The 17,812-nt window shown below is 36.3% G+C and overlaps 1 protein-coding gene across 8 annotated transcripts in view; it reads right to left on the bottom strand.

Moving 5' to 3' along the window:
• The window catches only part of LOC138696340 (DNA polymerase alpha catalytic subunit-like), a 575,659-nt gene that overhangs the window by 438,950 nt on the left and 118,897 nt on the right, over positions 1–17,812 (bottom strand). For 7 of the 8 annotated variants that reach the window (XM_069821156.1, XM_069821155.1, XM_069821153.1 and 4 more), the window contains exon 16: positions 15,446–15,600. The exons of the other annotated variant lie outside the window; for it this stretch is intronic. The gene's annotated coding sequence lies outside the window, so the exon portion shown is untranslated. The remainder of the gene's footprint in view (positions 1–15,445; positions 15,601–17,812) is intronic. 8 annotated transcript variants of the gene reach the window in all.

Below are 17,812 nucleotides of genomic sequence, written 5' to 3'. Positions count from 1 at the left end.
TGAAATTATTATTAACTGGGGAAGCTGAGCTTTTTAGCTTACATTGACGCTACGCCACTGGTGGCTGTAGGTGAAATTGACGGTGTTTGTGTTTGTGACATTCCTGTCTTTAAATATGACGTCCTGTGATATGGAAAGATCGTTTTCACAGTATAAGTCATTGTTCAAAGATAATCGGCATGCATTTGTGATGAAGAATTTGGAGATGACCTTTGTTGTTCACTGCAATTCTCGGCCAATTACTAGCACTCAAGTGTGGTGGGTGAGTACCTAGTAACATTTTTTTTTTCCAAGCTAAATAAGGTATTTTGTCATATTTAAAAGAAATATTTTTTATTTTTTAGAAAATATTTTCGTACTTTTTAGCACATAAAAATAAGTTAAATATTTAAATTTTTTAGCACATAAAAATCCGCTCCCTAATTATTACACCTACTTATCATCATCAACAACATCATCATCATCATCGAGCTTTTAAGAATTAGGTCCTTGAGGTCTGTAGCTTTGATCCTAAGACAATCCTGTCTTTGCATCTCTGTTTTGAGCGTGCTGTCACATGGTAATTTACTCAAATGTAACTGAAAATTTATTAGTTTTAGTATGATAATTTATTGCCTTTAGACCGTTACAAATAACAGTCAATATTAAATTACTATGCTAGTCACTTTTTCAGTCCATCCTTTGTATCAATCCGCAAGATCCAAGCTCACTTTAACATACTGTGCTTCACATGCTTTAATATACTATTGTCCTCATAGACTAGGCTTTGATATCTACCCTCCAACTAACTTATATTGATGGCTAAAAAGTGATACCTACCTCGTATCTACAAAAATGGTAATTTAGTTTAACTGCAGTACCTACATTATTATGTTTACAAAATTGGATAGTCAACTAATATTTTGTCTTCAAGTAGAAGATCTTGCAACACAGGAACATATAATACATGTATGAAAAGTTTGTGTGGTTTGAGAAAAATTAATTTTTGAAACAATTGTTTGATTCACCTGCAAATTTACAGATGCAAAGTATCACTTCTTAGCCATTGATATATATTTCCTTAGAATCTGCGCTAATGCCATTTATATTATATTCACCTCAAACTTGAAATAACCAGTTGTGACTTTTTCTCACTTCAGATTGACGACACTACAGACATCACACAAAAACCTCAGTACTCCTTAATTGTAAGACTTATAAACACACAGTGAATTAGTGGAACAATTTTTGGGTTTTTGCATTGTGAGTTGTGATCGAACCTCGGAAGCATTGTTCAGTTTGGTGGATACTGTGTTAGGGACGTTTGATTATAAGACAAAGCTTGTAGGACAATGTTACGATGGGGCACGTGTGATGTCTGGGCACTTAAATGGATTACAAAAGAGTGAAAGAATTTGCACTTCAGGCGATATTTATTTATTGTTTGAACCTGGTATTACAAAATTAGCTGAAACAGGTGTCCAAGTGCTGTATCTTTTTTTCTGATATTAGTGGCATCCCGTCATTTTTTCATCATTGTCATAAGAGAAGTTATGTTCTGAATACAATTGTAGGAAGGCGAATACCTACATCAACAGATACTAGATGGAGTTCAAATTAAAAATTGGTGAAAATATTGCAGAAGAATGGAATGATTTGAAAGTGGTCTTTGAGGCAATAGCCTAGCTAATGATTTTGAATCTGATCAAACAGCAGTTAGACTTTGAAACACGTTTCTCAATTGAGGGGCTGGGTGCAAGAAGGGCATTTTAGAGGATGTGCCCTTTTTGAGTAAAACGCTGTATTGTGTTCTCTGATCTGTTATGCATATGATCATCAAGTTGTAGTTCAATATTGTGATCATAGAGGTCAGGAGTACCCAAAATGTTGTTGTTTTCTAATGCCAGGCATTTGACAATAAAGTCATTTGACCTCTTGCACTCCAATATTTTTCAAAGATATTATCATGGCCAGCCACTGAAGCACAGATTTTGAGGTGTTCCGAATCCATTTGTACCCAAAATGTAAAGACGTGCATAGATCACATTATTACGGTCTGAATTTTCAAGATCAATTTTCTCAAAACTTGCATTAGAGAGAAGTGCCTTTCTTGCACCCAACCCCTCAATTGTATGAAGGATTTTGAATTTGTATTTCTTGTTATTGTTTTCAATGGAATCTTTCACATCACTAGCATTTTACTTGATATCCTTCAAAAGAAATCATTGGACATTTTTTTGTGAGAAAAAGTAAATAATACTTTCATTTGATTACATAATAAAGAACAGATGAAGTTTTTGTCAGTTTTTTTTAAAGGCTACACAAAGGGGTGAATTTTCAGGGCAGAAATATGTTAAGCTGTCAGAAGTACAAGTAATTATTTTTTTAAATACCTGATGTCATTTTGATGCAAGTTAATGCTAGATTTCAAGATATTGAACAGCTTCAGTTTTGTTCTCTTGCCAATACTTCAAAAAATCGCCTCAATGTTGTTGCCCCCCTCCTTCCAACTAATTACTAATATAACATACGAGAAGTCCTGGGAGAATTATTAGAGAAATAGTGTTATATTGGTAATAAGTGGGAGTGTGGGAGCTACAACAGTGCAATGCAGTATATAAGTAACAGTACCCAAGTAACTATTAAACGATTTTTATGTCTCAGTCTGTTGGCCTCTGCGATCACCTGATTTAACTGCCCTGGGACTTCTTTTTCTGGGGATTCATCAAGAATCTATCTTTGCGACTAAGCCACACACTGTTCCTGAATTAATGGAACGAATTGAACACACGATACAAATGGTTACGCATGACATGCTCACTGGAGTCCATGAAGAGGTGATATGTCGCTTACATTTGTGCATTCAGTGAATGGAAGATAGTTTGAAAATTGTACACCATAATTTGTCAACAATTGAAACTGGTTTTACATTTATTTGTTTTAATCAAGCTTTAAAACGCTAACCATTCTTTCATTATTTTAATAGCTCTGGCAGCAAGCGGAGAGGGTGTTTGTTTCCAAATCGACTGTACGGCACAGGGAAGGGTTTTTTCTCGTGAGGATGAACATCATTTCAAAAAATGATCCAAAATAATTAATTTTTCAATAGACTCGTTACTTATGAAAGACCCTGTACACTATTAAGTACATAAATAAGATACCGTCATCCCATAACTATAGTCCTGGAACACAACTATGGTCCATTCAAATTTTGTATTTCATAACATAGTACCTCGTTTATCTATATTTTTTTTCTATACTGTAGAAGTTTGGTGACTGTTACTGGAGATCCTCACTGCACCAATTACCTACGGCAATGAATAGGAAACGCAGCCAGCCTTTTGGGAACCTTTCCAGACGCCAATTTCTCTGGATGAGATTTTCTTTATTTGAATGTCTGAAAGCAAGACAAGGGTGAAGTACGAATCCCCTAGAATGAAGATAACACTCCACTCACGGCAAGAATCGAACTTTTGCTCACTAGATGGCAGCATATTGCAGTTCACTTAATTAGTGCAAAATTAACGTGCTAAGAAATGAAAATGGTAATTGTCTGGTGATTGAGTTAATTAACTAATATAAAGACAATTATGGATTTTTTGTAGTTTCCTGTAGGCCTAAATGGATATTTTTTAACTTCAGATACACTTTTATATAATACATATTTAGAGATACTGTAGTTTGAAGTCAAGTCACTGCAGCTATCTACAAACGGTCTATGTTACTTCTACAATGTTCTTTGAATAGTTGTATCATGTACCATAGTTGTGTTCCAGGATCATAGTTATGGGAAATGACGGTACTTAATTTTCCTGTTTTTATACTTGTCCTACAATTTTTAATTTCATTTTTATGAAATAAATTACTTTTTTCATTAAGAATATGGTATTGGCAATACTGAATCTTATGTTTGAATCTCTTTTCTCTTATTTGCAGAGAGCAATCAGTATAGTGCTGTTGTGCAATGAAACGTCAAAACATTTGATCAAGTTTTTTTTTTTTTTCAGTAGTGGCGGTAGCAATAACACTGAAAAAAGTAAACTAGATGATAGAGTGGTTGAAAGTGAAAAGCTAGAGGGTTAAGTGCATGTGTAGATGCATTTTCACATGTTTCAAACAATTTGTCAGTGTGGTCAGATATTCAAAGCTAATTGATGTTGCAAATATTCTATATTTCTCTTCTCTCAGCATTTGTGAGTTTTTAAATAACTCTACACCAGTGGTGGGCAAAATGAACGCAACCCACAAGACAGGATTTAAATGGCAACTACATACCGTGGGAGGGGTTGCACTCTACAGTGCAGTGACGGATTTACAGACAGTTGCACCACTACACTCCTACCTACCATATATAATTAGAATAGTCCATTCACGTGATATTTAATTAATCATTTTTCAAAGCAATTTCTTCGAAATTGGGATTTATCTGTGCATGCTATTTTCAGTTGCGCAAGCATCGCTTAAGCGGGATCTGTAGCTGGACTTTATAAATTTAATTTTAGAAATCAGCTGTTTGCACTGGTAGGTTGATGAATGCATACCGTCATTTCCCATAACTGTGGTCCTGGAACACAACTATGGTCTACGATACAACCATTCAAAGATCATTGTAGAAGTAACATAGACCGTTCGTAGATAGCTGCAGTGACTTGAATTCAAGCTACAGTACAGCAAGAATATAGATAAACGAGGTACTATGTTATGGAGTACAAAATTTGAATAGTTGTATCGTGGACAGTAGTTATGTTCCAGGACCATATTTATGGGAAATGACGGTACTCATTATTTTTCAAGCAAACTGTCTAAGCAGTGGATATGTAGTACTGGACATCTTTTAAAAAATTTTAGCCCCCAGTAGCCTTCACATTCTGCTTTCAAGAAGCCATCATTCTGCAAATCCAGTACCTCTAACTGCAATTCTGGGATAACATTTTCAATTTAAACATGAAAAGGAGTGGCAAAAATATTGAAATCTTTCTCCATCCTTTGAAAACCACTGAATCTGTGTTCTTTGAACTTGTATAATAGGTGATCTATTTTTAAAATGTACATATTTAAGTTCGCGTCCTGAATATTTGTAACTAATCCTAAACGTGAGAAATGAAAGAACTGCCTTTCTTGTAAGTGTGATATCCTCTCGATTCATATGATTCTGCGAAAGGCATTGTATCACTAATGAAGCTTCAAAGTACAGCAGTCCAGTATAATCCGCCATGTACACGTGCAGTATTTTCATGGATTGGGGGAAGGGGAAGGTAGGAGGTAAGTTTGATGCTTTGCTGAGGTCTGACATCACTGCTGCAATGCCGCAGGAATGTCCACCATTGCCCTACACATACTTCTGTGCAGTTTCTCTTTATTTATAGCTGCTTATTGTTACCTTACTTAACATAATTCATATTAAAATTATGAAATTTGGGTCATTAGCGAAAGAACTGTTTGTTGGAAAATTAGAACACCACCACTGATTACACATAAAATAGCTTCCTGTACAATTCTTTTTGCAGTTTTGAGGCAACAGAGTGGCCCAATGGACACTATGTACACACCATAGCAGGCTACAAGGAGGAGCCATCTTGTTATCATTATTGGCTGCTGTATCAGGTCCCCACACTGCCTGAACCAGCCAGTCCTCCTGGAAATAATTTTGTCACACCAGTCGGTAAGTTGAATTACTATTAAACTGATGCTCAGGTAGTATATCTTGCATGTATTTAAAAATGGTAGTAGGAAGACCATATCGATTTCAGATTTAGGATTTTTAGGTTATGTTTTTGAACATTTGAGAGAAAACAAACCTGTTTCATTCATTATACAGTACATGCTCTGAGACCTGGCATGAATAAACTCTGTTCTTATAACTCCGTTCATAGACTTACATATCTTATTTTCTTTTTCACATCATTTTTGAAACTTTCATCAGTGACGTGCAGTCCACCCAAGCAACCCAAGCACGGCTTGGGCAGCACTGATTGATTATAAGGATCACGATATCTACGTAAATCCATGATTAAACTTTCTGTTTATTTAATCATGAAGTCCTGAAACGTTTCTAAATACGTTTTGTTAATTGTAAGTCGCGTGATGGGGCATATACAATGCACATACTGCGTTCCCGAGCTGGCACCAGTGTGCCAGCAGTGCTAAATGCAGGTTAGCATGGAGGTTGCCATGACAACCCACATCATCATAACTTCTAGCCAATGAGGGGCGCCTCACGAGACTATAGTAGATGCATATACCCCAAGCAGCCTGTAGCCTGCCTGGGCTGGCTGTGTGCGCGAAGTCGAATGAGTGTAAAACATACTGTTTCTCTCACGTTTGTTTGTACCGGTACTTTGTAGTTACATTGTGTACGTGTATATAAGTGCAATGAAAAGTTTTGATTATGTCTGGTGATAATAATAATTTAATTCAGCAACAAAAACTAAATACTGTAATTTAACTAAAGCAATACGTGGTCATGATGTTGCTATTGCACATATTCGTGCTTCTAACGCACTCGCTACTTTTGAAACTGTGCATATTGAAACTGAGCTAAGTGACCAAACACAACAAAATATTATTCTACATAATGAAAAGGTAACACGCAATAGAGACATTCTGAAAAGGCTTATAAACGCCATTTATTTACTTGCAAAACTGGAACTTTCATTTAGAGGAAACAGTAAGTCGAAAATGCCCAACCACGGTAATTATTTAGAACTTTTGGACTACACCGCCCAGTACGACCCTCTTCTAAAAAAATCACTTGGAGACATCTACAGTATTCAAAGGTGTATCAAATCGTATTCAAAATGATTTAATTGAATCTGTTGCCAGTGCACTTCATAAGGAAATTGAACAGCAATTACAGAAATCTAATTTTCTTTTGCCATATTAGCTGATGAGACAACTGACGTCTCGAATAAATCATAATTTTCTCTCGTTTATCGATATACAATTGAAGAAAGGGTGGTAGAGCGGTTTGTGTTTCTCCGTGATGTAAGTGAAGACAAAACAGCGGCAGCACATTCTGATCTTATTTTTAAGACATATTCAAGACTTTTCAAACTGCAGTAAGAAACTTGTCGCACAGAGCTACGGTGGAAGTGCAGTGATGGCCTCTTCATTACATGGTGTCAAGCTAATATTAAGGCGTCTTTTCCACAAGCTCTCTTTGTTCACTTTTATGCACACTGTTTAAATTTAGCACTGTCCCAAAGTGCTTCAAGTATTCCTGAATGCCGTATTTTTTTTTTTGCTACTCTTTCTGGGCTTGCATTGTTTTTCTCCAAATCATCAAAGCACACAAAATTTCTTGATGAATTTCTGGGTCGACAATTACCACATGTTTCCCCAACAAGATGGAATAGCTCGTCACAACTTACCAATACTTAATAGTATTTTTAATTTTAGGCAGTAGTTGCAGTAGGCCTAATCTTATAGATTTTATATATATAAAAAAATTGGTACCAAATACCAACGTATTTTTATAATTAGTAATGTTATAAGTATTTGAATCAAATATAAATAGTAAGAAGGAAAAGAAAACTTGACTACGTGGCTGGTTGGGTAATCTGTTGGGTCACCGCACATCACTGACATTCATTCACAGTGTACTGCCCAAGGGCAAGTCTTTCACTGCAAACCCACCATTCTCCAGTCCTTCCTATTTTCTGCCTTCCTCTTTGTCTCCTCATATGATCCATATATCTTAATGTCGTCTGTCATCTGATATCTTCTTCTGCTTTGAACTCCTCCCGTTCACCATTCCTTCTAGTACATCCTTCAGTAGGCAGTTTCTTCTCAACCAATGACCCAGCCAATTTCTTTTCCTCTTTCGGATCAGTTTCAGAATCATTCTTTTTTCATCCACTCTTTCCAACACAGCTTCGTTTCTTACTCTGTCTGTCCATTTCACATGCTCCATCCTTCTTCATATCCACATTTCAAATGCTTCTATTCGCTTCTCTTCACTTCGTCGTAATGTCCATATTTCTCCCCCCATACATGTTTCTGCTACACTCCACATAAAGCACTTCACTAGTCTCTTCCTTAGTTCTTTCTGCAGACATCCGCAGAAGATGCTCCTTTTTTATTAAAAGCTTCCTTTGCCGTTGCTATTCTCCTTTTGACTTTTGGTACATTTTACATTCTAAATATTTCTTCACAATTAGGTTGTTACAACAGTTTCTCAACAGCAGTATCTTAAAGACAACATATTTTGTCTATTTTCATTCCATTATATCCTACGGAATAATATTTTGGGGAAATTCAGCAGATAGTATTTTTAGTAGGTTATTTTATGACGCTTTATCAACATCTTACGTTATTTAGCGTCTGAATGATATGAACGTGATAATGCTGGTGAAATGAGTCCGGGGTCCAGCACCAAACATTACCCAGCATTTGCTCATATTGGGTTGAGGGAAAACCCCAAAAGAATCCTCGACCAGATAACTTGCCCCAACTGGGAATCAAACCCAGGCCACCTGGTTTCGCAGCCACACGCGCTAACCATTACTCCACAGGTGTGGACAGCAGGTAGTAAAAATATATCCTATTCTTATTACAAAAAAAAGCAATTAGAATAGGTAATAGTTGGAGCAAAGGCTAGAGAATCATGTAGACCTTTTTTTTTTAAATTAGAGATTCTGACCTTAACAAATTAGTATAATTATATGCTCTTTAATAAATTTCATATTATGTAATAAAGAAAATTGTCCAACTAATCCAGCCATATATAGTATAAATACTCGCAGAAAGAATGATTTTCATACACCATCATTAAATTTATCATGCTATCAAAGGGGAATGTGTTACATGGTAGTAAAAATTTTCAATAGTCTTCCTGAAGACATTAAGAATCATAACCAAAACCCTGCATTATTTAAGGTATAACTAAAAAATTACTTAATATCTCACACTTTTTATTCTGTAGATGAATTCTTGACATTTCACAGTACTGTGTAAATATTTAATATTATTAAATGGTAAACATATTGCATTGTATAATATGTTATTGTTATTGAGGTATCGGTATTAATTTTGAATATATTTCAGATTAACATTTTTATGTCAAACATAAGAATTGGACATGTTCTTTATTCTATGCTGTAAAGCAACTTTAAGAATATTATGAAATGAATAAATCTATCTTCTATAATACTGTATGTCAATTGGCCTGCTTGGACGCCTAGTTGTATAAATCAGAAATTATCGAAATTGAGGTTAGTAGTAGCATCGCATTCTCCATATGGAGAATTATTAATTTGAAGTACCAGTAAGTCCATATACATAAATCTACCAACAGAGCGCTTTAATAATTTTAACACATAATTATTTTTTTCCTCTTATTTTGTGCCTAATGCAGTAAGTTAGGTACCATACTACCCCTGCTGCATTTTTACAGTCAGCTATGCTTTTACTACAACGACTCCTACAGTGGCAATTGAAATGCTAATAGGACTCACTCCTCTGCATATTTGGATTGAAGCTGAGGCCCTTAAGGCATTTCACAGAATTTGCCGTCAGACAAAGGTGTTCAATGTTGAACACCTTAATCATCTCAAACTCCCTTGGGATAGGAGTGTCGGTGATGCCCTGAGCATGGAAACTGACATCCTAGAACCAAGGGTTTTGTTTGACAAAACGTTCACAGTTACATACCCAGAACGCAGTGAATGGAAGGACCGGACTAAACTGGTTAACAATAAGGGCCCAGTTTGGTATACTGATGGCTCCAAAACCAAATCAGGAACCGGGGCTGGATTGTTTAGCAATGGTACCAGACTTTCTTTTAGCCTAGGTCAATACGCCACTATCTTTCAGGCTGAGGTCTTTGCTATCTTAGCCAGTGTAAGGGAAAGTATTAGGACGGGCTATTCAGGTAGACACATCCTTATACTTTCTGATAGCCAGGCGGCACTAAAGGCGATTGAATCACCTTTGGTCAAGTCGAAACTGGTACTGGAGTGCCGGAATACCCTCATGACACTGGCAAACACTAACTCGGTTCATCTGAGGTGGGTACCAGGACATGCAGGGATTCACGGAAACGAGAAGGCGGATGAGGCTGCTAAAGATGGAGCTGAGACCCCATTTATAGGACCAGAACCTGTGTTGGGACTATCTTCAAGACCAATTAAGCAGGTCATCAGGGATTGGGCTCACAGAAGACATATTAGCTACTGGAATTCAATTAAGGGCTGTAATCACAGCAAGGCCCTTATCAAAGGTCTTGCAAGGACAAAATCGAATGAGCTGCTGAGACTTAGCAAAAAGCAGCTCTCTTGGGCAACAGGATTTCTTACAGGACACTGTGCCCTGAAGAAAAACTTACATTTCCTCTGTGTGGGATTTGTTCAGTTTTTTATGGATTACTCCTTGAAGTGGGCAAACCCTACAAATCGCAATAACATCTGTTTCAACAGCTGAGTCAGAACGGAGTATCAGCACATTAAACAGAATAAAAACATTTCTCAGAAACACCATGGGTCAAGATAGGCTGAATTCGTTGACTTTCTGTCCTATTCATAAGGAGCATCTACATAAAATTCCGAACTTCAAAAACAGGGTCATCAAAAAGTTTGCCAACCAGAAGGACAGACGAGCACATCTTCTTTATAAATAATTCTGCAAATTGATGAGTTTAATGTTGAATTTGCATTATTATGTAGCTAGTAGTTTTACTTGTATTGTGCTGAACTAATTTTTAAGCAGAAACAATTAACTAAAGTTAAATAAAAAATCTTGGTGCATTATTTAACATATAACGCAAAATTTGTGAAACATCTGGCCCCACCAACAAAACTGATCACGAGCCGCCACTGGCAACAAGTAAAGGAAGAATGACAGCAAGAGGACATAATCGTGATGTTCGAAATGATTACACATGTTTCAAGTGAGACTCAATTTAGTGAGCTGAAAATATCAAACTTAGGCAAACTTGGTTATGTTTTATCACTTAGACTTTGATAAGATTCCTACTGTTATATTTTAAAATTCTAGTAGGGGCCTGACAATCCCCGTTATTGTCACTGAAATAATACGATGGAGCAAAAGCATAGCAAAAGCAGATTTATCCTTCGAAGAGGTGGAAAAATTCAAATATCTTGGAGCAACAGTAACAAATATAAATGACACTCTGGAGGAAATTAAACGCAGATTAAATATGGGAAATGCCTGTTATTATTCGGTTGAGAAGCTTTTGTCATCTAGTCTGCTGTCAAAAAGTCTGAAAGTTAGAATTTATAAAACAGTTATATTATCGGTTGTTCTGTATGGTTGTGAAACTTGGACTCTCACTTTGAGAGAGGAACAGAGATTAAGGGTGTTTGAGAATAAGGTTCTTAGAAAAATATTTGGGGCTAAGAGGGATGAAGTTACAGGAGAATGGAAAAAGTTACACAACGCAGAGATGCACGCATTGTATACTTCACCTGACATAATTAGGAACATAAAATCCAGACGTTTGAGATGGGCAGGACATGTAGCACATATGGGCGAATCCAGAAGTGCATATAGAGTGTTAGTTAGGAGGCCGGAGGGAAAAAGACCTTTGGGGAGGCCGAGACATAGATGGGAAGATAATATTAAAATGGATTTGAGGGAGGTGGAATATGATGGTAGAGACTGGATTAATCTTGCTCAGGATAGGGACCAATAGCAGGCTTATGTGAGGGTGGCAATGAACCTCCGGGTTCCTTAAAAGCCAGTAAGTAAGTAAGTAAGTAAGTAAAAGCATAGCTGACTGTAAAAATGCAGCAGGGGTAGTATGGTACCTAACTTACTGCATTAGGCACAAAATAAGAGGAAAAAAATAATTATGTGTTAAAATTATTAAAGCGCTCTGTTGGTAGATTTATGTATATGGACTTACTGGTACTTCAAATTAATAATTCTCCATATGGAGAATGCGATGCTACTACTAACCTCAATTTCGATAATTTCTGATTTATACAACTAGGCGTCCAAGCAGGCCAATTGACATACAGTATTATAGAAGATAGATTTATTCATTTCATAATATTCTTAAAGTTGCTTTACAGCATAGAATAAAGAACATGTCCAATTCTTATGTTTGACATAAAAATGTTAATCTGAAATATATTCAAAATTAATACCGATACCTCAATAACAATAACATATTATACAATGCAATATGTTTACCATTTAATAATATTAAATATTTACACAGTACTGTGAAATGTCAAGAATTCATCTACAGAATAAAAAGTGTGAGATATTAAGTAATTTTTTAGTTATACCTTAAATAATGCAGGGTTTTGGTTATGATTCTTAATGTCTTCAGGAAGACTATTGAAAATTTTTACTACCATGTAACACATTCCCCTTTGATAGCATGATAAATTTAATGATGGTGTATGAAAATCATTCTTTCTGCGAGTATTTATACTATATATGGCTGGATTAGTTGGACAATTTTCTTTATTACATAATATGAAATTTATTAAAGAGCATATAATTATACTAATTTGTTAAGGTCAGAATCTCTAATTTAAAAAAAAAAGGTCTACATGATTCTCTAGCCTTTGCTCCAACTATTACCTATTCTAATTGCTTTTTTTTGTAATAAGAATAGGATATATTTTTACTACCTGCTGTCCACACCTGTGGAGTAATGGTTAGCGCGTGTGGCTGCGAAACCAGGTGGCCTGGGTTTGATTCCCAGTTGGGGCAAGTTATCTGGTCGAGGATTCTTTTGGGGTTTTCCCTCAACCCAATATGAGCAAATGCTGGGTAATGTTTGGTGCTGGACCCCGGACTCATTTCACCAGCATTATCACGTTCATATCATTCAGACGCTAAATAACGTAAGATGTTGATAAAGCGTCATAAAATAACCTACTAAAAATACTATCTGCTGAATTTCCCCAAAATATTATTCCGTAGGATATAATGGAATGAAAATAGACAAAATATGTTGTCTTTAAGATACTGCTGTTGAGAAACTGTTGTAACAACCTAATTGTGAAGAAATATTTAGAATGTAAAATGTACCAAAAGTCAAAAGGAGAATAGCAACGGCAAAGGAAGCTTTTAATAAAAAAGGAGCATCTTCTGCGGATGTCTGCAGAAAGAACTAAGGAAGAGACTAGTGAAGTGCTTTATGTGGAGTGTAGCAGAAACATGTATGGGGGGAGAAATATGGACATTACGACGAAGTGAAGAGAAGCGAATAGAAGCATTTGAAATGTGGATATGAAGAAGGATGGAGCATGTGAAATGGACAGACAGAGTAAGAAACGAAGCTGTGTTGGAAAGAGTGGATGAAAAAAGAATGATTCTGAAACTGATCCGAAAGAGGAAAAGAAATTGGCTGGGTCATTGGTTGAGAAGAAACTGCCTACTGAAGGATGTACTAGAAGGAATGGTGAACGGGAGGAGTTCAAAGCAGAAGAAGATATCAGATGACAGACGACATTAAGATATATGGATCATATGAGGAGACAAAGAGGAAGGCAGAAAATAGGAAGGACTGGAGAATGGTGGGTTTGCAGTGAAAGACTTGCCCTTGGGCAGTACACTGTGAATGAATGTCAGTGATGTGCGGTGACCCAACAGATTACCCAACCAGCCACGTAGTCAAGTTTTCTTTTCCTTCTTACTATTTATATTTGATTCAAATACTTATAACATTACTAATTATAAAAATACGTTGGTATTTGGTACCAATTTTTTTATATATATAAAATCTATAAGATTAGGCCTACTGCAACTACTGCCTAAAATTAAAAATACTATTAAGTATTGGTAAGTTGTGACGAGCTATTCCATCTTGTTGGGGAAACATGTGGTAATTGTCGACCCAGAAATTCATCAAGAAATTTTGTGTGCTTTGATGATTTGGAGAAAAACAATGCAAGCCCAGAAAGAGTAGCAAAAAAAAAAATACGGCATTCAGGAATACTTGAAGCACTTTGGGACAGTGCTAAATTTAAACAGTGTGCATAAAAGTGAACAAAGAGAGCTTGTGGAAAAGACGCCTTAATATTAGCTTGACACCATGTAATGAAGAGGCCATCACTGCACTTCCACCGTAGCTCTGTGCGACAAGTTTCTTACTGCAGTTTGAAAAGTCTTGAATATGTCTTAAAAATAAGATCAGAATGTGCTGCCGCTGTTTTGTCTTCACTTACATCACGGAGAAACACAAACCGCTCTACCACCCTTTCTTCAATTGTATATCGATAAACGAGAGAAAATTATGATTTATTCGAGACGTCAGTTGTCTCATCAGCTAATATGGCAAAAGAAAATTAGATTTCTGTAATTGCTGTTCAATTTCCTTATGAAGTGCACTGGCAACAGATTCAATTAAATCATTTTGAATACGATTTGATACACCTTTGAATACTGTAGATGTCTCCAAGTGATTTTTTTAGAAGAGGGTCGTACTGGGCGGTGTAGTCCAAAAGTTCTAAATAATTACCGTGGTTGGGCATTTTCGACTTACTGTTTCCTCTAAATGAAAGTTCCAGTTTTGCAAGTAAATAAATGGCGTTTATAAGCCTTTTCAGAATGTCTCTATTGCGTGTTACCTTTTCATTATGTAGAATAATATTTTGTTGTGTTTGGTCACTTAGCTCAGTTTCAATATGCACAGTTTCAAAAGTAGCGAGTGCGTTAGAAGCACGAATATGTGCAATAGCAACATCATGACCACGTATTGCTTTAGTTAAATTACAGTATTTAGTTTTTGTTGCTGAATTAAATTATTATTATCACCAGACATAATCAAAACTTTTCATTGCACTTATATACACGTACACAATGTAACTACAAAGTACCGGTACAAACAAACGTGAGAGAAACAGTATGTTTTACACTCATTCGACTTCGCGCACACAGCCAGCCCAGGCAGGCTACAGGCTGCTTGGGGTATATGCATCTACTATAGTCTCGTGAGGCGCCCCTCATTGGCTAGAAGTTATGATGATGTGGGTTGTCATGGCAACCTCCATGCTAACCTGCATTTAGCACTGCTGGCACACTGGTGCCAGCTCGGGAACGCAGTATGTGCATTGTATATGCCCCATCACGCGACTTACAATTAACAAAACGTATTTAGAAACGTTTCAGGACTTCATGATTAAATAAACAGAAAGTTTAATCATGGATTTACGTAGATATCGTGATCCTTATAATCAATCAGTGCTGCCCAAGCCGTGCTTGGGTTGCTTGGGTGGACTGCACGTCACTGATGAAAGTTTCAAAAATGATGTGAAAAAGAAAATAAGATATGTAAGTCTATGAACGGAGTTATAAGAACAGAGTTTATTCATGCCAGGTCTCAGAGCATGTACTGTATAATGAATGAAACAGGTTTGTTTTCTCTCAAATGTTCAAAAACATAACCTAAAAATCCTAAATCTGAAATCGATATGGTCTTCCTACTACCATTTTTAAATACATGCAAGATATACTACCTGAGCATCAGTTTAATAGTAATTCAACTTACCGACTGGTGTGACAAAATTATTTCCAGGAGGACTGGCTGGTTCAGGCAGTGTGGGGACCTGATACAGCAGCCAATAATGATAACAAGATGGCTCCTCCTTGTAGCCTGCTATGGTGTGTACATAGTGTCCATTGGGCCACTCTGTTGCCTCAAAACTGCAAAAAGAATTGTACAGGAAGCTATTTTATGTGTAATCAGTGGTGGTGTTCTAATTTTCCAACAAACAGTTCTTTCGCTAATGACCCAAATTTCATAATTTTAATATGAATTATGTTAAGTAAGGTAACAATAAGCAGCTATAAATAAAGAGAAACTGCACAGAAGTATGTGTAGGGCAATGGTGGACATTCCTGCGGCATTGCAGCAGTGATGTCAGACCTCAGCAAAGCATCAAACTTACCTCCTACCTTCCCCTTCCCCCAATCCATGAAAATACTGCACGTGTACATGGCGGATTATACTGGACTGCTGTACTTTGAAGCTTCATTAGTGATACAATGCCTTTCGCAGAATCATATGAATCGAGAGGATATCACACTTACAAGAAAGGCAGTTCTTTCATTTCTCACGTTTAGGATTAGTTACAAATATTCAGGACGCGAACTTAAATATGTACATTTTAAAAATAGATCACCTATTATACAAGTTCAAAGAACACAGATTCAGTGGTTTTCAAAGGATGGAGAAAGATTTCAATATTTTTGCCACTCCTTTTCATGTTTAAATTGAAAATGTTATCCCAGAATTGCAGTTAGAGGTACTGGATTTGCAGAATGATGGCTTCTTGAAAGCAGAATGTGAAGGCTACTGGGGGCTAAAATTTTTTAAAAGATGTCCAGTACTACATATCCACTGCTTAGACAGTTTGCTTGAAAAATAATGAGTACCGTCATTTCCCATAAATATGGTCCTGGAACATAACTACTGTCCACGATACAACTATTCAAATTTTGTACTCCATAACATAGTACCTCGTTTATCTATATTCTTGCTGTACTGTAGCTTGAATTCAAGTCACTGCAGCTATCTACGAACGGTCTATGTTACTTCTACAATGATCTTTGAATGGTTGTATCGTAGACCATAGTTGTGTTCCAGGACCACAGTTATGGGAAATGACGGTATGCATTCATCAACCTACCAGTGCAAACAGCTGATTTCTAAAATTAAATTTATAAAGTCCAGCTACAGATCCCGCTTAAGCGATGCTTGCGCAACTGAAAATAGCATGCACAGATAAATCCCAATTTCGAAGAAATTGCTTTGAAAAATGATTAATTAAATATCACGTGAATGGACTATTCTAATTATATATGGTAGGTAGGAGTGTAGTGGTGCAACTGTCTGTAAATCCGTCACTGCACTGTAGAGTGCAACCCCTCCCACGGTATGTAGTTGCCATTTAAATCCTGTCTTGTGGGTTGCGTTCATTTTGCCCACCACTGGTGTAGAGTTATTTAAAAACTCACAAATGCTGAGAGAAGAGAAATATAGAATATTTGCAACATCAATTAGCTTTGAATATCTGACCACACTGACAAATTGTTTGAAACATGTGAAAATGCATCTACACATGCACTTAACCCTCTAGCTTTTCACTTTCAACCACTCTATCATCTAGTTTACTTTTTTCAGTGTTATTGCTACCGCCACTACTGAAAAAAAAAAAAAACTTGATCAAATGTTTTGACGTTTCATTGCACAACAGCACTATACTGATTGCTCTCTGCAAATAAGAGAAAAGAGATTCAAACATAAGATTCAGTATTGCCAATACCATATTCTTAATGAAAAAAGTAATTTATTTCATAAAAATGAAATTAAAAATTGTAGGACAAGTATAAAAACAGGAAAATTAAGTACCGTCATTTCCCATAACTATGATCCTGGAACACAACTATGGTACATGATACAACTATTCAAAGAACATTGTAGAAGTAACATAGACCGTTTGTAGATAGCTGCAGTGACTTGACTTCAAACTACAGTATCTCTAAATATGTATTATATAAAAGTGTATCTGAAGTTAAAAAATATCCATTTAGGCCTACAGGAAACTACAAAAAATCCATAATTGTCTTTATATTAGTTAATTAACTCAATCACCAGACAATTACCATTTTCATTTCTTAGCACGTTAATTTTGCACTAATTAAGTGAACTGCAATATGCTGCCATCTAGTGAGCAAAAGTTCGATTCTTGCCGTGAGTGGAGTGTTATCTTCATTCTAGGGGATTCGTACTTCACCCTTGTCTTGCTTTCAGACATTCAAATAAAGAAAATCTCATCCAGAGAAATTGGCGTCTGGAAAGGTTCCCAAAAGGCTGGCTGCGTTTCCTATTCATTGCCGTAGGTAATTGGTGCAG

Source organism: Periplaneta americana, chromosome 3, assembly GCF_040183065.1.
Source record: "Periplaneta americana isolate PAMFEO1 chromosome 3, P.americana_PAMFEO1_priV1, whole genome shotgun sequence".
Taxonomy (NCBI): Eukaryota; Metazoa; Arthropoda; class Insecta; order Blattodea; family Blattidae; genus Periplaneta; species Periplaneta americana.
Note: the sequence above shows the minus strand (reverse complement) of the source record. Positions and strands in the feature narration are given on the sequence as shown.